Consider the following 23,590-nt stretch of genomic DNA (forward strand, 5'->3'; position numbering starts at 1 on the left):
TCCCAGTGTCACCGGTTGTCGTCTCTCGCCATCAGCCAAACCCCATCCAAGGCTCAGGCAGTGCACTGGCCCTCATGCAGTCACCAGCCTCCGTCAGTATGTGCTGAATGTCCGATCTTTCTGAGCAGAATGAACAAACTATGCCATGCACATTGGGTGCCTGGGCATTTTAGAAATTCTGTAAAGCCATCCCAGCTCAGAGAAAGAAAATTCCTGATAAGAACCAAGGCAAAGAGCCTAACTCATTGCTGACAGAAGTGTCATACCCACCTCTCTTCTTCCATAAATAGAGTGACTTTATAATGTAATGTCCAGACTGGGACACTTTTGAGAGTGAAAGAGGGTGCTATGAATAATGAAGCTGTGACAAGTGGCATAAACTGGCATGGTCCCAGGAAACCCAGTATATATATATGGTGCCCCACCCTACAACCAAATGATGCTATTTGGTCCTAGAAGGCAACTTTGGGATCCTTTACTCCAGCAACCTCATTGTTTACTGAAGGAGAAACAGAGACTTTGGTTCTCCAAAGAGCTGGTGGTTGACTGCACAATTTCTTCTCCCCATCCCCCATAACTTCATATCCACGAAGAGTCTTGCTTCCGTCATTAAAACCCTTCTCATCCTAGGTCTCCCCAGGAATTCTCGCCACATATTACTTTCCAGAGTACTTTCACATCTCTCTTATCTTCTCTTTGCAACAAATCCATCAGGTAGAGGCGGCACCTGGAATCTGCATTGGGCAGATTAAAACACTGAGTTTAAAGGGTTTGTCCTAATGTCACGAAACTGGACTAAAAGGTCCTTGAGACAAGCCCCATATCTGCATGTCCTTCCTCCTCTTAGCCCCTAGTACTCAGTACAAATTTGTCAAGTGGATGAGCTGGGACCAGGCCTAGGGTATCCCCACATGCGGCCTCCTTTTCTCTCTGAGTCAATCAGGCATCCGGTTTCTGTCCGGCTCAGGGACCGGAGGCAGCATTCAAATGCTTCTCCTTGCAAAGTTAAGTTCCTACACGGGACTGGGTGGCACAGGGGAGGCCTGAAAGAGAAGCCCCGGAGTCAGCGTCCTGAGAAACCTTGATGCTTCTTTGGGTCGGCATGTGCCTGCCCATAGGAGCCAGGAAGAAATGTGGTCCTGCCTCTTTCACTTCCTGCAATCAGTGGCCCTTACCAGGCTTTATGAGGCGCACCTCTGGACAGCAGGCTGGTGTCAGTGTTTCTTAAAGTGAGGCTGAAGGCCCCTTGATGTGGCGTCCCCAGAAGATGCTCATTAAAATGTAGACCCTGAGCCCTAATCCTGACCAACCAGAATCTCCGGGGGAGGTTCTGGGTATCTGCATTTGCCGCGAGGTTCTCAGGAGTATCTGGGGCACAGTGAAGTTTCAGACTCACTGCTCTAGGCACCCAGGGCAGGTGCTCATAAATCTCGTGCACATGTGTCAGATACATAAATTCCAGGAACCTCTGAGCCCCAGGAATGGCTGCGAGGGCTCCCTGCTCTTTCCCTTCTCCATGCTGTCTGTCTCGTGTCTTCCCAGCCCCCTCCACCCGAGCGTCCCCAGGGAATCACCCTCTCTCTCTGCAGATGGATGCTCTGTTTATTCAAATTGTCGCATGCGAATCCCGGCCAATCTAGGAGATGTATCTTTTGTACATTTACATGGTTTACTTTGGCTGAGTGGGTTTTAACATGTGCTCTGGGGGAAAGGGCAAAGCATCTCTCAGACAGAGGCAATCAGGTCTCGGGGCTCCGGGTGAGAAGACCAGGAGGAGGGCAGAGTCAAGGACATAGAGGAGAGTGTGCAGGTGGTGAACCCTAACAGCTAAGCTATATTCCCTTCCCAGCAGTGCCCACCCACCTACCTCCGTGAGTCACCCTCAGAACCACGCTTATGAAATGAAGGGATACAGAGAAAAAGAAACTAGGGGGGAAAACAGGGCAGAGGATTGTGGGGCTTAGGGAAACAGCCTGCAGGTTTAAGATGGGGATGTGTGTGTACAGGTGTCGATTATAGAGGTGTGTGTGTGTATACATATAGGTATATATGTACACTATACACACACCCCCCCCCCACACACACACACACTTCAGTGTGGACACCGAGCGCAGTTACTAGTGTGAAGCCTGCCATTCTCCTCTTGACTTCCCAAGCAATTTCTCATCTAAAAGTTGGGAAGTTGGTCAGGTGCATCCCTTCCCTGCATGTATTTAACCAACCAGGTCACTTCTGCGTATTTTCCGTTTGCAAACAGTTCTTGAATAATCACTTATAATTCAGACGCTCCGACGTATGAAATAGATAAATATTCACTATACATAGTAACCACAGACAAACACATAAGCATGGATACTTATACCGTCTGGTTTTTGATAGACATGCCCTCCCCCCCGCCACCCTTGAAGGTTCCTTGGTTTTTTGTTGTGTTTTTTATTTGGCGTGGTACGGGGCTTACAAGAGAATGTGCCTGATGGTCCGGTCTCCTGACTCTGTCATAGCCTCCATGGACAAATAGTAACAGCCAAGCAAAATACAAAACCCTGAGACAAACATGTCCACCTGTAGAGAGTCATCACTACACCCCAAAGAACTGGTCCAACCCCTAGGTATCTTGCAGGACCTCCTGCCCTCTCATGTCTTGGCTATCTCCATGCATTGGGGATTTTACTTCCCAGCAGCCCAGAGTGGTCTCTGGAAGGTGCCCTCAAAGGGCTAAAGAGGATAGACTCAAGTCTTCCGGCCATTCAGTCTTCAGCTCTAATTCCTTGTCTCAGCAAAGCATCCTCGCTACAGCCTAATGGCCAGGCTAGGCTAGCTGACGTCAACAGTGATCTTACCTTTCCCTGAGGACCAGAGTAGCTTCAGCTCCATAGGCTCTGGAGTTAGTCAGATAAGCGTTCAAGAACCAGCCTTGCCACTCACTAGCTCTGTGACACTGGATGAGTTACTTAACTTCTCCGAGCCTCCATTTCCTCATTAGTAGAATGGGATAATACTGGGATAAGATAGGATAAGTCTATCTACTTCATAGACTTGTTGAGGAATTTAAGGAGGCAATGCATGGGAAGCAATGGGCAGTGCCTGGTGTCTGGAAAGAACTCCACAGATGTTGTCAATGATGCAGACACAGATGGTGGAGATGATGATGGTGATAATGATGGTGATGGTGACAGGGATAGTCGTAAGGGCAGCACCTATCCTTTGGACACCCACAGCGGCTGCCACTGTGCTCATCCACTGATTCCCACTAACTCAGGCTGAATCATCCCAACACTGACAATAGGCATTATGATCCCCTATCAGCAGATCAGAAAAAACCCTCAGGCTTGGAAGGCTTGCTCACACTCACCCAGCTAAAAAGTAGCAGAACCAGATTAAAACCCAGGTGTGTCTGATTCTAAAGTCTCTGCCTTTTCTTTCTTTCCTATTTTCCCCTACGATCCATGACTGTAGTCTCATCCCGGTGTATGCTGATGCACGGAGAGACCTTCTGTGTCCCAAACCTACGCCCTTCATTCTCTGCAGAGGCACTGAACTGATGGAGAAGCAGGAAAGGGAGCTGCTCCTCAATGGTCAGTGCATTAGTTCTTCCAGGCCCTGGGGACCCATTTGGTAAATTAGTTCTTTTGGTTCATGAAATGATACCCCAGTGGCTTGAAATACTTTACAGACCTACCCTCAATGGGTAATTTATTCTTTTCTCACTGATGATATTACTCTTGTGATCTCCATCCTATAAAAGTTGTTTTCTATGGGGGGAAGGGGGCAGGGATGAGGGTATATATATATTTTTTAACAGAAGTGCATTAGACGTAGTAAGGAGCAGAGTGGATTTTTCCACAAATGGAATTTTCAGGACTTCTTTCCCCCCATATTGTGCTCTCTCTCTCATTTATTTAACTAAATGCTATCTTCAGCAGGAGAGTTTTTCCACTCATTTCTTCTCCCACTCCTACCCCTTGCCCAGACTCTTGTGAGTTTCTGGGTCCTTCTTAGTTCATTTTTTTCTACTCCTAGGATACCTTACGCACTGAGCAAGTCCCTCCCAAGGATCAGTGCTCCCTCTTCCAGACAATAACGAAGAATGTGACTCTCGGTCAAGGCCACGTAGGAGTCACTATACTAGACACTAACCAACCAAAGGAATTAAGACCCTAAAGCCCCTCGACAACTCATTATAGAGGCGTCTCACATACAGCGATGTGTACGGTCTTTTTCAGGAATTAGAAGTAGCTGAAGTAGGAAAGGGCCTTGGAATCTTGCCCCTTGAGTCAACACTAAACCTTCCCAGCACTAGAGTGCCCTGGGAAAAATATTTATTAGCCAAATAGTATAGACTGTTCAATCCAGTGTGTCATGAAGTCCTGCGAACATCTGCCCTGATACGAGGATTATCTATCCGGTTGTACACATAATTAGAAGACAGCTATCTTATCCAACATTTGGCTCGTTGGGATAATGTGTCCTAGCCAGTACATTGTGAAGTTGCCATATTTATCTTAATGGACTGCCCCTTTGTTTACCTGCCTTATTTTATGCTGGGGAGATGTAAAACAATTCATAATCCAATATGTGGAACCACAAGGCCACGTTATTAGGCGTGTGTGCAGTTCAGGAGGGAAGTGTATTTGCTCAGAGCAATGTCAGTTACAGCACTTTCCATCGGCATCCTCAGCCATCTTGGTAGTGAAACGGTACTCTGACACCTTTGCCCAGGAACAGCTAGCTACCAATATTTTTCCTTTTGGAAAATCAAAAAAAAATAGGTTTGATTGTAAAGGGGGCGAGGGAGAATGTAAAAACAAGTGCTGAGGGGAGAGGCTCACTCTTACTCTTTGCCAAGTGCTCCTTGGCACCCTGCACCCATGTCCACAGCCCTGGACCCTCCGTCCAGCACACTGGTTTCATACCTGGCCCCTCAAACCGTGGGGATCCTGAGACCAACCATCCATCTGTCCAGGCTCTGAAACAGCTGCTCTGTATCAAAGAGATGAGACTGCCTGGAAAAGAGAAACAGAGCCGCGTTCTTCCCCCAGCCAGTGAGGAGCCCCCAGGGAGCCCTGCAGAGAAGTCACTTAACACTGCGATCCTGATAGCTTTGGGGAAGAGTAGTAAGCCTGAGTCCTCCAGGCAGCTTTTGGGAAGACAAGAAAGACAGACCTAGGTTCTCATCTTGTCTTTCATTAGGAGGCGTCAAATCATAGTGTGAACTTCAATGTCTGCTACAAGGTGGACCAGTCCAGGGCCCTGGCTACCCCACAGAGCTCCTTAGCACAAATTAGAAAAGATGTGTCCCCTTCTTGTAGGCACACGTAGCCCTGCCTGAGGGCGCAGATCCAGAGAACGGAGCCCTAGCAATCTTGTGTTAGTTCCCTTTGGAAACTTAGCAGGAGATGATCACCAGTTGGATATTCACCTTAAATCAGAGGGGTTCTATGATGGAACTAGGGGTTTTTCCTTAAAGATTTTATTATTATTATTATTATTGTCTTAGTTCAAAGAAACACATACTTTTACAAATCTCTGTACACTTTTATATGAACACTGAAGGAAGTTATTTTACATTTTTCATTAAATTCCAGTGATAGTATAAACCCTTTCTTTTTGGAAGCATTCTAGACTTTTTTCAGAAGAGGTTAAATGAGCTGTCAGATTCAGGATCCAGTTTTGCCTGAAAGTGTGCATGGAAGGGGTGCTAGGATAATGACAGTAATGATTCTAGTGGGTTCTTACATTGGCGCTAAGTACTTAACTTACGTCCTTTACAACAACCCTCTGGAGGAAGATGCTACTATTATTATTCCCATTTTACAGATAAGAAAACTGAAGCTCAGGGAGGTTAAGTTACCAAAGATCAGACAACTAACAAGTGGCAGAGCTGGGACTCGTGTCAATGGGATGCCAGTGAACTCCACTTTACTACTATTTTGTATCACCCCCTTATACCCCAACTTGCCACTTGTACTGTTGAAGCGAAAAGCATAGTAAAGATGGGACTTATATACACCCCCACACTGAGGATGGCAATGGATCAATAAACCCTTTTCTGGAGAGGACAGTGGAAGGGGAACAATGACCGTGAGTGCAGTCATACGTCATCTGATCCAGGAATTCTTAGCTTTACTATTGTGAGGAAACTCAAACATCCCTGCTCAGTCCTGTGATGCTCGTGGCTTCAGCAGCTCTGATTTCCTTCCTGCATACCTCTGTCACTTTAATTATCAGCAAGTGAGAAAAGAACATTACCCAGTTGATGGACAGATTTTAGACCTGGAGGGGACTTCAAAGTTCATAGGTCAACACACTTTCTTTACAGATGGAGATACTGAGGGTCACGGAGATAATGTGACTTGCCCAGATGATCTAGCCATGGAGTAGCAATCCTATTATTCCAATTTGTTTATGTTTTTATAAGTGAGCACATGGCCATGGGAGATGTTCAGTAAACATCTTTTGAACTGAAATAAATTGTGACATTTGATTTATCCATCTGAGGGGCACATCAAAAAACCAAACCAGCTCTATTTCTGTTCGTGCTGTTGTGAAAAGCTTCCAAACTCAATATGGGGTGAAATCCGCTGCTATGAAGTGTCCCTTTGATCTTTACACTACTTTTACTTGAAAATGATAGCAAACTTGGCAACCGATTCTTCCAGAAATTAATAATCAAACCTTAAAAATCTTCTTTGGTTTTTCCAACAACTTAAAACAAAAAGAAACTAAACATTTCCTATCGTGTCTCTCCCTCTCCCTTCCGATGCCCCGCTAGGGAACAGCTGTGTCTATTTAGGATTGATTTTGCTCTCTCAGAAAGGATCTGGTTTCTCTACACACGGAGCTGCTGCCTGGAGATGGCGTGTGCAGTTCTGAGAAGGTGTTGGGGTTCAGCTGACTCTGCTGTAATTCTAACAGACGATCAGCAGAAGCCGGTCTTCTCCTGGAGACTGGGTGACACGACACCTTGGATGACACAGGTGTGGTGGGCTGGGATGTCCTGCTGCCTCAGGAATCATTTGGTACCCCCTCCTCATTCCTCTGGCCTGTCTGTGGTAGGTTGAGTTATTGTTCCTAATTCCTCACTCCCTTTCGATAATAGTATTTCCCATCCTGCCCTCTCTCTGGCGGCTTTTAAGCACCTCTCACCAGCATAGGCAGACAACCTTTCTCTGCCCCACTGGTATTAGGCTTGGCCACGTGACTCGCTTTGGCCCCTGGAATGTTAGCAGACTTGCAGCAAGCAGCGACCTGAAGTGTATGCATGGTTTGGCCTGGCTTCTTGTGCTCCTGCAATCCTCTATGAGAAGAGCATGCCCCTGGCAACTGTCTCTTTAGTCTCAGCCCAGATAAAGACACAGGGAACAAACCTGAACCAGACCTACAGCCTGGAGTAAAACCCAGCCAAACCTGAGCCATACCCTCACCAATGTGCAGATGCATAAATGAGAAAAATGAGTATGTTTGTGAGCCCCTGAGATTCTGAGGCTGTTTGTTACACAGCAAAAACTGACTAATACATTACTGAAACTAGCACCTTGACTTAAGGCTGTCATTCTGCCTGCAAGTGAAAGAAAATCAATGTGGACTAGCTTAGATACCAACAGAGAATTTATTGGCTCACAAAACTGGGAAGATGTAAGTGGTAAATCAGAAATTCCAGAAGCTTAAGTAATGCCATCAGATCTCTGTCTTTCTTGCTCCTCTTTTCTCATTCTCTCCTATGCAAGTGGACTTTCTCTACGTAGAGAAGTCTGGGGAACATGGCCAGAAGCAGCTCCAGGCTTACCTCCTTCTATATTAGCTTTGTTAGTCTCAGAGGAAGAAGGTTCTCTCTCCCGGAGAAGAGCTGGCCTATCCCTGGGCCAGGCATGGCATTAAATGATTGACCAGGCTTGGTGTGTGTGCCCATTCTGGAGGCCCCAGTGAACCAGGCTGGTGGTCCCACCAGAGGTGCAGGGAGTGGGAAGGAGCACATGCTCAAGGGAGGGGGAGTGATTTAGCAGAAGGAGATGAGACACTGGGCAGCCCCAGGTGATGGATGTCCACACCCACCACACCACTGCACCAGCAATAAGATGATGAACGCAGGCCTGGGCAGCGAGTTCGGTTGATGACCCGGCCACTCACTCAGGCTCAGCCTCACCTTCCTAGGTGATTAGCTTTAGGCAAGCTGCTTAACTTCTCCAAGCTCCAGGGTGTTCTATTCTAAAGTGGGGATGACAGATGCCTAACTCATTATAGGATGGTGACGAGGATTAAATGAGAAATTATGCAAAATCCTCAGTCTGTCTAGGGGATACCACAGTGTTTTCCCTAAGGCTCCTTGTCAGTGCCCTTGCACTTACCCACCCAGGGCCAGGAATATCAGCTGCTGAAGGCTCACAGCTGCACCCCTCACCAGCAATTGCCCTCTGCGGCAGGGGCCTGCCTCATCCAAGGGTACCCCTCCACCCAGGGGCCAGCCCTGGGCCAGTGACTTGGATATAAAAGCCCAGCCCCCCCCAAAAAAAAGCCCAGCCCCTTTGCCTCCATTTGGGACCCCTCTGAAGGGCCCCCCACCCCCAGCTCCAAAGCCTCCTCTAGGTATCAGGGGCAAACCACATTGCCTGCCAACTTTTCCGTCTGCCCAATTCTGACTTCCTCACTCTCTTACACGAGCATCTCCCTAGAGCACTCCCCAGTAAACTGCACGTGGTGAACGTAATCTAAGGCATCCTGGTGCCTAGCACAGAGGGAGTGCTCATGGGGGCTGGTTATCGTCATTGCCACTCGCTTATTCATTCACTGACTCGGCCACCACCCATCTGCCAGGGGCACCCTTATAAGAGATGGGATAATGTACTAGTTAAGAGCACAGACCTGCCTTTGGAACCAGACTGCTGGGGATCAAATCCCTGGTCTACCTCCACCAGGCCGGTAACCTGGGGAATGGCACTTGGCTTCTCCGTGCCTCAGTTTTCTCACATGTAAAATGGCAATACTAATCGTTTCTATCTCACCGTGTGGTTGTGAAGGTTAAATACGACGATGAGCCTACACAGTTTAAAACCGCACTGGGCCCAGAGCAAGTGGTTCCTAACGTTTGCTCCTCTGCTTTGCAATGGGTGGTGCATTAGGTGCTGGAGATCTAGGCATGGAGAAAGCCCAGTCTCTGCCCTTACACTGTCACAGTCTCGTGGCCAAGATGGATAAGCAAACAGTGCAAAGGCTCAGAAATATGAGAGTCCTTGGTTTGTCTGAGAAACAGTTAAGGACTTGTAGGGACTTTGGCTCCTACCCTGAGTGAGATGGGAGCCGCTGAGCGGTCTTGAGCAGAGGAGCGACGTGAGATGATTTACGCTTAAGGTGCTCCCATGGACGCTGCGGTGTGGAAAAGACTCTGGGGGGACGAGAGCGGAGGCGGGAAACCATTTAGGCAGCTATTGCTACGTTTAGCGAATTGTGATGGTTGCTTAGAAGATGATAATGGGGTGGGAGGAAGGGGGGAGGAGCATGGAGAGAGGTGATTGGGTTCAAGAGAGATGGTGAAGGTAGAGCCACAGGATTTGCTGACAGCTAGATGTAGCACGTGTGAGGGAAAGGCAGGCGTCAAGGAGGAGTAGAAATGCTTTGGATTGAAGCGACTGGAAGAGTGAAAAATTCACTTACTGAAAGGGGAAGGCTGTGGGAGATGCAGGTTGGGGAGGAGGGTGTATGCTAATTTTGAGATGCATATTCGACATCCAAATGGAGGTATCAAGTGGACAGTGGGATACATGCGTTTGGAGTTCAGGTGATGGATTTGAGCTGGAGATATGAATTTGGAAGTTGTCAGCATCTAGGTGTCATCTAGAGGCGTCAGACTGAATGAAATCTCCTAACAAATGCATGTTGATGGAGAAGGAAAGGCCCAAGGACTGAGCCCTCCACCTTAGAGGTCAGAGGCATAAGGAGAAACAAGAAAAAGAGACTGAGGGGGAACAGTGAGAGAAGTGGGAGGGGAAAAGTCATTGTGATATCCTGAAAGCCACGTGGAAAAAGTGTTTAAAGGAGGCCTTGTTAGAACCTTCTGATAGGCCAAGTAAGCAGGACCAAGGATCTGACAATCCTGTTCACTGGCAGCCCTGGCGAGGGTTTCATACGGAGTTTGGGAGGATGAGGTGGGCTGACATATATAAAGAACTAGCCGAAAACCTGGTGCCTCATAGATGCTCATTAACTATCAGTCCCTTTTCTCCTAATCCTTCACCTAGCACACAGCTTGTCCAACTCGCTTACCCTTAACCCGCTCGCCCCCCCCCCCAATCTATTCATATCAGTCACACAATTTCTCATTCTGCATGGCTAGGCTATCAGTACATTTTAAAGATACACTCACAGGTGATGGTGAAAAGCGAGCCAACTGCAACGCACTCTGGGTACCTGAAGTCCCAGAGATGGCCAGTGAATTTGCAAATATCCTAATCATATGCCGTGAGGAAGATGTTGGATTCCTGTAGCTATGAATCACGATTGGTACTAATTATCCCTTACTTGGAAATTAAATGAGCAGATTTTTCTCCCCACGTGGCAAAAGGTCAATACGATGTCCTAGAAGAGAATAAAGTGAATGGACCCAGTATGAAAGGCAGCAGGCAGCCTCACACTGGGTTCCCTGCCGCTTATTAATACAAGCGAATTACATTAAATTAGAGGAGAGGCTTTTCACAGGAGCTCTAAGAACTCCTGCCTGGCCGCACTGCCATGTGAGACACCTGGATTCTGCTCCTCATCCAGTAACACACCAGCTACTCAGTTTGTTCCCATTAATTTTGAATCTGATGATTAAGGCATGCTTTAAAAAAAAAATCAGCAGCGGTCAAATAGTATGCTTATCCTAGCATTTCTAAGTATACTCAAGAGATAGTGAAAACCACAATTTTAGAGCATAAATATGTGTCAGTTATTGTACCAAATACTTTACGTTTCTCTCCTCATTTTATCATCTTGACATTTAATTATTATAACAACTCCATGAGGTAGGTATTATTAACACCATTATAAGCTAAGGTTCCAAGGAATAAATTCCGAAGGTCACATCGTCAGTAAGTGGCAGAGCTGGGGTTTGAACTCAAGGACGACTGAGATTATAAAGCTGGAGTTTAAACCTCTGTTCTGTGCTGCCTTTTAGGAAAAGATTTATGTCTTAAGCAGAACATTTAGGAGCTTCTGCTGTAACATTCCACTTACATTTTTATTAGTCAGGCACCAAGGATAAAAAAAAAAAAAGAAAAATGAAAAGTCTTGGTCCCTGCCCTCAATAACTATAGATTATACTCTCCTGTAAAGTGGGAGTGATAGCACCTGCCTCCAAGGGTCATTGTAAAGTTCAAGTAAATTAATGGATATGAAACCATCCTATTTCCTAAATAGAATAAAAGTGTAACAGGAAGCTGATTTAAAATAATAAATTCATAAAGTGCATGAATATCAACATATTTTAATGTGCTGAATCAAATCCTAACAAATGACCAAATTTACCACTCTATCTTAAATTGCAACTTCTATATGAATGGACCAATTTTTTGTTTCACTTGACACAAATCTGCTCTGCTCCTGTGACTTGATTCATTTAAATTCTTTCCTTTTCAATTAAATAATCACCCAGAATTTAAAAAGACGTATTTCCATTAGTAGACTCCCAAAGAGATGACCTCTGAGATCACAAGGGTTTATGCAAATTTTTCAGATTGCTTTTTTATCTTCTTGTGTTATTACTTTCCCTAAAAATTCTGTCAGTCAGTGTATTTAAATTCTTTTCTCGTCTCCTCATTGCACCGCTATTTACAATAATGAGTCACAGCTGAAAGGGACTGAAATATCATGGGCTTCTTTTAACATATGCCAACAAGAAGGGTGCTTCACGGTTGGAAAAGGCTAATGCATGACAAGGGCGAGGTTTTCCTCTGCTGGTGTGAAATGGAACTAAATTTCCATTAGTGACTTTCCAGGCCTTGTCCAATTTTTTTTAATATAACCTGATATTCTCTATGAATAAAAGCAAACATGTATTAAGTGCTCACTATGCACCTGATCTATAGGATCTCAGTAAATCTCCCAACCAGTAGGAGATAACTACTCTTACTATGTCCACTTTACAGTTGAGAAAACTGAGGTTTTGGAAAGGCAAATAAACTGTCCAAGGACGCATAGCCAGTGTGTCATAGAGGCGGGAATTGGACCCAGAGCTTGGGCTTTTGACAGTCAGTCTCTTGGGCCCAGCTTTGCCAGCTGTGGGACCTCGGGCAGATAGATCACTTGCTTTCTAACTTTTAGTTTTCTCATCTGTAAAATGGGGATAATAATAATCTCAGCCTTGTCCTTCCCAAAATTGCTATAGGACTAAAGAGGTCACTGGATGTGAAATGCTTTGTAAATTGTCAAGAACCCAATGACATGATGATCATCATTGAAAAGTGAAAATAGTGGGGGAAATCAATCAACAGAACTGAAGATCACTCAATAAATGGGTTCACATTTAAGACTAAAACCAGCTTTGTTCAAAGAACCAACTGCCAGCACTGCCCCTGTGCTGACCATTAGCTGCGGAGGGATTGGCCCCAGGGGCTCTCATCTCCCCAGTGACCCGATCTCTCTGCCCAAGTACAATAATACCCTAGGAAGTCAGCCCTTAGCAACCCTCCGAAGCTACTTCTCACCTCCGCTACATGCCAATGAGATGAGCTTTGCCACCCTCTTTGATTAGGGGCACATTTCCAAGCTAAGAGTGTCTGTGGAAGCAATCTTTATGCTCAGACTTATTAAAGCCTCCGCTGGCTTAATGAATTACCGCAATGCAATGAGCCCATAGATAGCTTGTATTTAACTTCTATGTGGCTGCTCCAGAAACCAGCTTGAAAAGCAGAAATCAATGACTGTGACAAAGTCTCGATACAACTTATTTTGAATGTTCAGTTTGGGATTTGATGTATACTGTTGTCAGATATATTTTATGCTCCCGGATGAATTTTATACTTACTGATTAAAGGGGGTTAGCAATATCAGTAGGATACAATTAGACAAACCTTAAAAGAAACATTGCGAAAGGGCTCCCATCCATTAATGCTAGTTTCCAGCCAGATTCGCTTCACATTTTAATCAGCAGCACCAGTAGCTGCATCTTCAAACTACCAAAGGGAGGCCCTATTTACCAGTTCTTAAGTTAATTAGTGAAAATCCATTTAATTAATTATACCCACTGTGAATATTTGATTTGGCAGTAATTGGGTAGGAACCAGGTGGTATGGGAGGAGTGGACAAATTGACTAGGAATCTTCCCATTGGAGACCTTGGTCTCAATAAGTATTATTTGCTCTTGAATTTTTTTTTTTTTTTTTTGGTAATCCACCAGCTACTATTTAGAAATAATGTGTTCATAAGCAACACCTGCAGATTAACATAAATCTCCTATTTAGAGGTGTCCAAACAGAACCCAAAATATGAATTTAAGTCTTCAGCGTTCAGTGACAGCAGACCATAAGACTTTCACAGAAACCAAGATCAGGTAGCTTTTTAAGTTTCCAGACTAATAAATTTATTACACAGATGCCCACAAAATAGGATTAAGGTTGGTGTGAAAAAGAGCATGAACTGATGGATATATCCTATTCAGAATATTCCTTTCATTTGTCCACTCATCCATCATCAGTATGTTTATATATCCATAATATCCATCCATCCATCCATCCATCCATCTCTCCATCTACCCATCCATCCATACACCCACCCATCTACTGATCTGTCCATCCATCCATCCATCCATCCATCCATCCATCCATCCATCTATCCATCCATCCATCCATCTCTCCATCTACTCATCCATCCATACAACCACCCATCTACCCATCCCTCCATCCAACCATCCATCCACCCACCCACCCATCTATCCATCCATCCATTCATTCAACTATTCATCCATCCTTCCATCCTTCTAGTCTAACTAGCATTTATTGTTTACTTTGTGTCAGACACTCTGCTAGATTTTTGTCACAGAAAACTTCATTTAGTTCTCACCCCAATCTATGAGGTCCAGTAGTACTACTATCATCTTTATTTAACAGATGAAGAAATTAAGGCTCAGTGACACAGTGACTTATTCAAGTCATACAGATCATATGGGAGGGGTAGGGACTCGTGTTCATCTTCCAATTGTACATCAAGAGCTGTTTTTCCTACCACTGCTAACCTGGCTGCCTCAGGTAAGAATTCTGAATTGTCAAAGTTTAACCAGCTTAATATCTGAAAAGAGAAATGACTACCCACCCACCACACATTCATCTAAGGGGATGAGTTTTTATCCATTTACGTGCCAGGCATTATTCTAAGTCCTGGAGATACAACAGTGGACAAGAAAGGCACAGACATTGTCCCCCCTCACCTCACAGGCTTGCAGGATAGCAGAGAGACACGTAATGGACAATTATTTGGTAGCATTGCTCAATGTCTTGAAAAACATTATCCATAGGATAGGAGAACAATCAGAACGTTCAATGATACATTACTAGGTCTTTAAGATTCTTACATTACTAGGTCTTTAAGATTCTACCTCCTGGGTATCTTTCAGCTCTGTCTCCTCCTCTATTTGAACACTGCCATGGACCTAGTTTAGAAAACTGGTTACTTGTCACTTTGTCACCTAGATTACTACAACGGCCTCCTCAGTGGTTCCCTGATCACTTCCTCCAGTCTTGCCCACCCCACCAACCACCTGACATTCCACCCTGTGCCAGAGTGGCCTTCAGGAGATATTGTTTTAATCAGCTCTTTCTTTGGCTTATACCCTTCAAGAGATCCTCACTGCCTTTAGGAATAAACCCAGACTCCTTAGTGCAGCATAAAGGGCACATCTGGACCCAGTTCCTGCCTAGGAGAACATTCACATGTGCCGTGTGCTCGCAAGCCTGCATATTTCCACCCACCATTCCTTCTGCTTGAGCCCCCTGCCTGGATCCCTCTCACGCCTCCCCTTCCCTCCCCTCCCCCTCCTCCTTCTTCGCCCCTCCTCTGTGCACTCAGAACCAGTTCCCTTCTGAAGTCTTGGTTGAATGAGAAAGCCCCTGCCCTGTTCTCTTGGAGCATTCCAGAAGCATTTCCATCACAGCACTTCCTCCAGTATCCTGTAACTGTCAGTTTCCTCTCCTAGGCTGAAAGCTCAGGAGGGCAGGAACAAGTCCTGGGCCACAGTAGGTGCTCAATGAACGATGGCTGAAAGTTCATGTGGACAGAGGTAACTTGTCCCTGGATTTGTGGGAAAGAGAACTCCCTCTATTTCATGGCTGTTGATGAAGATCTGGGAGATATCGTGGAATGCAGCTTCCTTGGGTTATGAAGAAGGAGACCAAGGCTAGAGGAGGCAAGTAGACTTGCCTAAAGCCACCCAACTATTTGGGGACTTGCTTCCATCCTGTTTGGCCTTTACATTTATTTTTTCCCAAATAGGAAACTTTCCTGAATCTCTCTGGAGTTTTTGAGATGCATACCTAAATTTTCTCATTGGAAACTTTAGGTCATGAAATCACTGCTGCTTAGAATAGTAGACATTTTTAGAGGAAAATCAACTAGATCAATAGGAATGGTTGGACCGAGATAAATAAATCAGAGCTCTGAGCCACCTCTGGCATTGATAATATATTTATCTTAATAAAGATATTTTCTCTTAATTAGGCTGATTTCTGTTTCAAGTAACAGTTGCAGGTGCCTGTATCTCTCTTTCTTTCCTTACCCCCCAAAAGTGGAAATCTTAGGAGTAAAAAACACTGGCTAACAAGTAAAAAATCATCTTTATATACAGAATGTGAGAATGCTATTCGCCAGGTTTATAATATACTGGAACTTTGCTTGGTTGAGTTCTGACCTGTACTCATTTAGTTTGGGTTTAAGTGTATTTCTAAATGCTTCCATTTTGCAGAAAACAGGTTTATGGGAAAACCTCAAGTAGATTCCTGAAGATGTGCTTGGCTCTTTACAAAGCTACTTGATTTCTTTTTGATGAGCGCACTATGCATTCTTCGGAATTGTTCAGCTACATTTCCCTAAATACACATAAGGGCTTAAAGGCAGAGTGTGGGAGGCTCTAAAAGTTTAGGAGAAGTGGGTTTATTGACCCCAAGGAGAGAGGAGCTTAATGAATCAGAAGCCTGTTGCTTCCCATGCATGAAATAGGACTTCCACCCTCTCCCCACCGTCAGTGCTGACGAGCACTAGAGCGGTCTGTTACATTTTCTGGTCTGTTACACCATTGCTTCTGAAGGGTTTCTACAGGTAGAATGTTAGTTCTCTGGGTGGCAGGGAACACTTTCTCTATTTCTTCAGTGTCTTGACCCCACAATGCCCAGAAGAGTGCTCGGTGTACAGTAAGCACTTAATGCGCACCGAAATGTAAGCGCATCCAGTAAGTGTATGTGCTTACCTAAATAAATGGCGAGTCCAAGCAGGGGTACTTTATTCTTGAGTCTTGCCACCCTTGGCACCTCCAGTATTTCCCATTTCTCTTTCCAGAGCAGGAGCCAAGAAGTCACAAATAAAGTTCACCCATGTACTTCTTAAAGACCTCTAGATGCTCTGCCCAGACTGGGGCTGTGGCTTTGTATTTAGACAAAGCCCCAGGAATGGCCTCACTGTGACAGAGCTGCTGGCCCAGGACACACGAGGCCAGAAGGCAAACTGAGCTGTAAACCTCTAAGTTCCTGCTTCCCGGGCCTGAGCTTAGAGCCCAAAGTCATACAGACCAGAAGCCTGGGGACAGAGAGGCAATTATAGAGCGTCTCCCACTGGGAGACTAGATGAAAAAGAAAACCTTTTGAAGCCTGGAGCCATTTTCACCCGGGAAGGCTCAAGGAGCAGGGCACTGTGCAGTCCTTTCTCCTCTTCCCCTGGATTCTGAACTGGTGCCAGCACCTCCTGAGGCCCCTTAGTCTGATGGCTGGCCACGTGAATGCACAGTCTTTGTACGACGCATCACTAATCTGCATCCAGAAATATGAAGCCCCAGTGTTCCACTGGCTGTCATTGAAATAACCTGTAATGCTATGTTTGAATGTAAAATGTTACTTACTGAGTCATTCAAAAGTTTCCCACCCACCCATTAAATGATAAAAATGACTCAGCCTGCCCCATAAGGGCTGGTCACAGCGAGGCAATGGGGATGATGTAAGAGGTACCTTCCCCAAAGCTGCAGAGGCGGCCTTCCCATAGCACTGGCTGGGTCCCATTACCCCGTGGGGCTTCCCCAGAGCACTACAGGAAATCAGAATCGCCCCTCTCGGCCTTTGCACTGGAGCAGGGGGTGGCTCTCGGTTCAATTCTAGATGGAGCAGTTAACACTGAACTTACTGTCAGCGTGCTCTCTGGTGCCAAGTGAATGCAAAACTTGCGTCCTCTTCTCTGTCATCCCCACCGCTTTGGTCTAGTTGCCAGCCCAGTCCGAGGGATGGATCATTTGATTAAGAGTAAATCTTTGTGGGATCTTGGTGGAGGGGAGGGGCTGCTCTTCACCCTGGCCTGCTTTCTTACATCCTGTAGTGCTCCCAATTTGAGCAGCAAGAATGAATGCAAAATGATGGCTGTCTTTATTGGGAAGGGGAGTCCCTGCTCTCAGGCTAGTTTCCTCAGCCTCCAGCCAATTTGCTGAAAGACTCGCAAGGGTCACATCGCATAGGTGCACACGGTCATTGATTTCACATTCAAACAGGCTTTGCCAAGAGAGATTAACCGCCGCAAAGAGTCCATTTTACTGAATTAGGCCACAGCAAAATCAGAAGTTTAAGAGTACTTGGCAGTTTTTGCAGAGTGAATTTGGTGAGCGGAGGACAGAGATGCAATACATAAAAAAGATGAACAATTATGGGCAATAATAACTAGTTTCTTTCTCTTTGGTGTAATTATTACATGGAGGCAGCATTATACCAAACCTTTTTAACACTAGACCTAATTTCGTTCCTCAATAGAAGTTAAAAAAAAAAAGCATCCTGAAAAATTGGTTGTGCTCTCACAGTTCTTAGTTTTGAATTCTATGGACATTTCTGAAAGGTTATACTTGGTCTTGGTTTTTAAAACAAAACAAAACAAAATATCCAAGTAGAGTGAAGGAGTTTTGTCACGTGTAGACCCTGGTGGCTGTAAAGTTGGGGTTCGGGGGGATCATTCAATTGAGTTCATGGCTAAGAAAACTGGTTTGTGCATCAGAAGTTGGTTAGGGGCTTCCCTGGTGGCGCAGTGGTTGAGAATCTGCCTGCCAATGCAGGGGACACGGGTTCGAGCCCTGGTCTGGGAATATCCCACGTGCCGCGGAGCAACTGGGCCCGTGCACCACAACTACTGAGCCTGCACGTCTGGAACCTGTGCTCCGCAGCAAGAGAGGCCACGATAGTGAGAGGCCCGTGCACCGCGATGAAGAGTGGCCCCCGCTTGCCGCAACTAGAGAAGGCCCTCGCACAGAAACGAAGACCCAACACAGCTAAAAAAAAATAATAATAATAATAATAAATAAATAAATAAATAATTTATTTAAAAAAAAAACCCACTGCAAGCCCCAAACTCCTTTAAAAAAAAAGAAGTTGGTTAGAAGTTAAAGAATCAAGTTTACAGAGGACAGGGAGAGGCGGGCGTGAGGAACTCAGGTAGGTGGGCAAAGACTCAGAGGTCAGGAGTAAAGTAAGGGTTGTGAAATCCAGGTGAGTTGGTCATTTAAAACAGAGGTACTGGGGAAAAAATGGAACCTTTGTACACTGTTGGTTGGAATGAAAGATGCTACAGCCCCTTTGAAAAAACAGTTTGGCAATTTCTCAAGACGTTAAGCACAGAACTGCCATAATACCAAGCAATTCCACTAGTAGGAATCTAACCAGGAGAAATGCAAACATATGTCCACACAAAACCTTGTATATGAGTGTTCACGGCAGCATTACTTGTAATAGCCAGAAAGTGGAAACAAACCAAATGTCCATCAACTGATGAATGCATAAATCAAATGTGGTCATACAGCAGAAACTAACACACCATTGCAAAGCAATTATACGGCAATAAAGATGTTTAAAAAACCCCTAATATTAAAATAAATAAATAAATAAAAGGTGGTATATCCACACAATGGGCTACTATTTGGCAATAAGAAGAAACAAAGCACTGATACGTGCTACAACATAAACTGACCTCAAAAACGTTATGCTCAGTGTAAGAAGCCAGACACAAAACAACAGTTATTGTATGACTCTGCATCTGTGGAATGTCCAAAATAGGTAAAAGCAGAGAGACAGAGAGTATGTCGGTGGTTGCCTGGGGCTGGGGGTGGGAATGGGGAGTTAACTGGGCTGATGACAATATTCTGAAATCAAATAGTGATGGTGGCACAACTCTGTAGATAGAGCAAACATAATTGAATTTCACACTTAAAATGGGTGAATTTTAAACTGGTAGGTAAATTATACCCCAATAAATCTGTTAAAAAACAAAACAAAACAAAACAAAACAAAAGCAGCGGCATGAAGGAACTCAATGAACAAAACCTAGGGATGTGAGCCTGACTCCTAGGACCAGGGAACCTGAGATGGGAATCCTGGCTTTAATCAGAAAACTGATTTGAGGATTCAGCTCCAAACTGGTCCCCACGGTCTGGCTGCAGTTACTGGGTCTGACAGTACCCTCCTAACTGATGGGATGTCCCTAGGCGTCACGGACTTCTAATTTCAGACAGAAAATTTCCCAGACTGGGTAATGATGGATACTACCGAGTATTTCAGTTGTAAAAGGGGTGGTAGTGGTTTCGTGGTTACTCTTGAAAACTTGTATTAAATAAGTCTTTGGCTTCCCTGGTGGCACAGTGGTTGAGAATCCACCTGCCAATGCAGGGGACACGGGTCCGAGCCCTGGTCTGGGAAGATCCCACATGCTGCGGAGCAACTAAGCCCGTGCGCCACAACTACTGAGACTGTGCTCTAGAGCCCGCGAGCCACAACTACTGAGCCCGCATGCCACAACTACTGAGCCTGTGCGTCTGGAGCCTGTGCTCCACAACAAGAGAGGCTGCGACAGTGAGAGGCCTGCGCACCACGATGAAGAGTGGCCCCCACTCGCCGCAACTAGAGAAAGCCATCACGCAGAAACGAAGACCCAACACAGCCAAAAATAAATAAATAAATAAGTCTTTGTACTGTAGAACTTCTGAATCTATTGTATTAATTTTCTAAATAATTTTTCCCCATATGGAACAACTATTATTGATACACAAGACTAGTGCATTAGACTTGGATGTAGTCAGAAGAATTAGAAAAAAACACACAGCTATAAAGGGGATAACTTGAGAAAAAACAAGTGGGCAGCTGTCATAAGTTTATCTGGGACCCAAGCAAATACTTGTGGATTTGCTGTGGCGTGTTTTGTTGCTCCTTCATCTGGCAAACATGCATCAAGTGACATCTGTGTGTTAGTCACATGTAGAGTGTTTGGATATCATGTCTGGTAACTGCCGTAGTTGCCCCAGTATAAATAGAAATTCAAGACACATAGTAGGTCCACAATAAAAGTTATGGCTGAACTGATCAGAGTCTAGTCGGAGAGAAACCTAGGGTCTGCTTTTGTTTTCTGTTGCTAGAAACAAACTCCACAAATGTAGAGGAGTTATTATCTCAGTCTGTATAGGTCTAACGTCTGGGTGTGGCTCAGCTGAGTTCTCTGCTCAGGGTATCACAAGGTTAAATAAAAATGCCAGTGGGCTGTGCTCATCTGGAGTTGGGATCCTCTTCCAAGCTCATGTGGTTGTTGGCAGAATTCAACTCCTCATGGTAGTAGGATGGAGGCCCTCAGCCCCTTGAGGCCACCTGCAGACCCCTGTCTTGTGGCCCTCTCCAAAGGCAGTTCATGTGATAGCTGTTTGCTTCCTCAAAGCCAACAGGGGACTCTCTCTTGCTTTGAATCTTTCTTCAGGTGAGGGCTGGACCCTCTTTTAAAGGGCTCACCTGATTAGGTGAGGCCCACCCACAATAAGCTCCCTTTTAATGAACTCAAAGTCAACTGAGTAGGGAAAATCCCTACTCATCTGTAAAATCCCTTTACCTTTGCCACATAATGTAATCTATTCACATGAGTGAGATCCCATCATATTCACACATCCTGTCCATACTCGAAGGAAGGGGATATTACAGGTGTGTACACCAGGGGTGGGGATCTTGCGGACCAACTTAGAGTCCCGCCTGCCACAGGAGCTTATGTATAATGGTAGAGGGAAGGCCCTGTGAGGGGTCAGAGGAGAGGGCTTTTAACTGCTGAACTCAGTGAGGGGACAGCCAGGAAGTTTTCACAGAGGGGGTGATTTTTAACAGATTTTAAAAGGTGGTTGACTCAAAACAAAAACAAAAACAAAAAAAATCACTTTTCCAAGTTGTATAGCTTTTTAATATGAGCATATGATACTTGTATACTAACTACCAGTTTTAGGTTTTAAACGAGAGACTTGTACACATGAAAAATATTTAAGCACTTACAAGGACATTACATGAAAAATAAGTACACTTGGTTCCTGGGGAGGGAAAGGGAGGGGAATGGAAGGACGATGCAATTAGGGAGGGTGCCCAGAGGCCTCCGCCTGTATGGGTAAAGCTCTGTTTATTAGCTGGGAGGTGGGTTGGCCAGGGTTCTTTATTTTTTTATACTTTTTTAAAAAATTTTTATTTATTTATTTATTTATTTTTGGCTGTGTTGGGTCTTTGTTTCTGTGCGAGGGCTTTCTCCAGTTGCGGCGAGCGGGGGCCACTCTTCATCGCGGTGCACGGGCCTCTCACTATCGCGGCCTCTCTTGTTGCGGAGCACAGGCTCCAGACGCGCAGGCTCAGTAGTTGTGGCTCACGGGCCCAGTTGCTCCGCGGCATGTGGGATCTTCCCAGACCAGGGCTCATACCCGTGTCCCCTGCATTGGCAGGCAGATTCTCAACCACTGTGCCACCAGGGAAGCCCTATCGTTTTATACTCTTGATGTATGCAAAGTCTCATAATAATTTTTTCATGTCTCCTTCTCACCCTGGCCCTCCACTATGCAAATTCTCTTCCTATAGGAAATGTTGTTGACAGTGTCTTAGTTATGTTTTCATGGATATTGTATATAATAATAACAGTAATAAAATAGTAATTACTTATAGCACTCACTGTTCTAGCACTAAATATACATTAATTCATTTAATTCAGACACCAACCCCATGAGGTCACTTTTACTATCATCCCATATTAAAGGTGAGGTCACTGAGGCACAGAGAGGTTAAACAACTTAACCAGTGCCACCCAGTTACTAAGTGGTGGGGCTGATATTTGAACCTAAACAGTCTTGCTGCAAGCACTACACCAGGCTGTGTTCTATATGGATCCACAAACACAGATTAGAGTTTCTATTTTTCATTCTGAAAAGGAACTAAGTAGGAGTTCACCAGGTAGAGAAAGTGAGGGAGGGCGTTCCATGCAAAGGGAATGCTACAGAGTGAAATATTAATTTCAGGACATCCCAGTCGGGAAGGGGAGCATTGGGAGATGAGAGTAGCCGAGAAGGTAGGAGGCTGGTACTAAAGGCCCTCAGACGCCTTGTGCCTGAGTCCTTTCAGGCTGCAATAACAAAATACCATAGTATTTTGGGTAGCTTAAACAATAGAAATTTATTTCTCACAGTTCTGGAGGCTAGGAAGTCCAAGATCAAGGCTCTAGCATGGGGGAGTTCTGGTGAGGTCCCTATTTCTGGTTCATAGTTGGTGCCTTCTTCCTGTGTCCTCACATGGGGGAATGGGCAAGGGATCTCTCTGGGGTCTTTTTTATAAGGACATTGACCCCATTCATGAGGGTTCCACCCTCATGGCCTTAGCACCTCCCCAAACTCCTCCTAATATCATCACAATGGGCACTGGGATTTCAACACATGAATTTCAGGGGGACACAAACATTGAGACCACACACCACGTTAAGGAGTTTGAACCACATTCTGAGAGCAATTGGGCACCACTAAGGGATTTGGGGCAAGAGTGACAATCAAATTTGCACTTCAAAGCATAATATTGGTAGCTCTATGGAAATAGGCAAACAAAACCCAAGATAAGGAGGCCAGTTGGGAAGCGCATGCAATGATCAGAGTGAAAAGTGATGCACTTGAACTATATGGCAAGGTCAAGAAGATGAAGAGGAATGGATAAATCTCACTACTCTTCAGAGCATGGAGCTGATGAGAGCCAAGAAGGAGGGAGAGTGAGGTGCTCAGGATGATGAGTTACTGCGGGTGACTGCCAAGCTTCTGGCTTACGGGTGGGTGGCAGGGGGCGTGGCACCATCCAAGGAGATCAACCCAGGAAGAGGATGAGTTCACCATGGCAGGTTTGGGATAGCTTGGTACAAATGTTGACTACTCAAGGCAGGTGTTTAGAAAACAGACCCCAATAGGAGCATCTTATGAACCATTATCTCAAAGCGTGGAATGCAGGAACACCTGACGGGAATCCCTTGGAACATGGCTTAACGTATCATACGAGGCTCCACCAAGGAGCTAGAATTTCTTGGAATGAGGCCTGGCAATCTTCATCTTTAACAAACTCCCAGATGGCTCTTGAGG

Source organism: Balaenoptera borealis (assembly GCF_965194805.1).
Source record: "Balaenoptera borealis genome assembly, chromosome: 1".
NCBI classification, from domain to species: domain Eukaryota; kingdom Metazoa; phylum Chordata; class Mammalia; order Artiodactyla; family Balaenopteridae; genus Balaenoptera; species Balaenoptera borealis.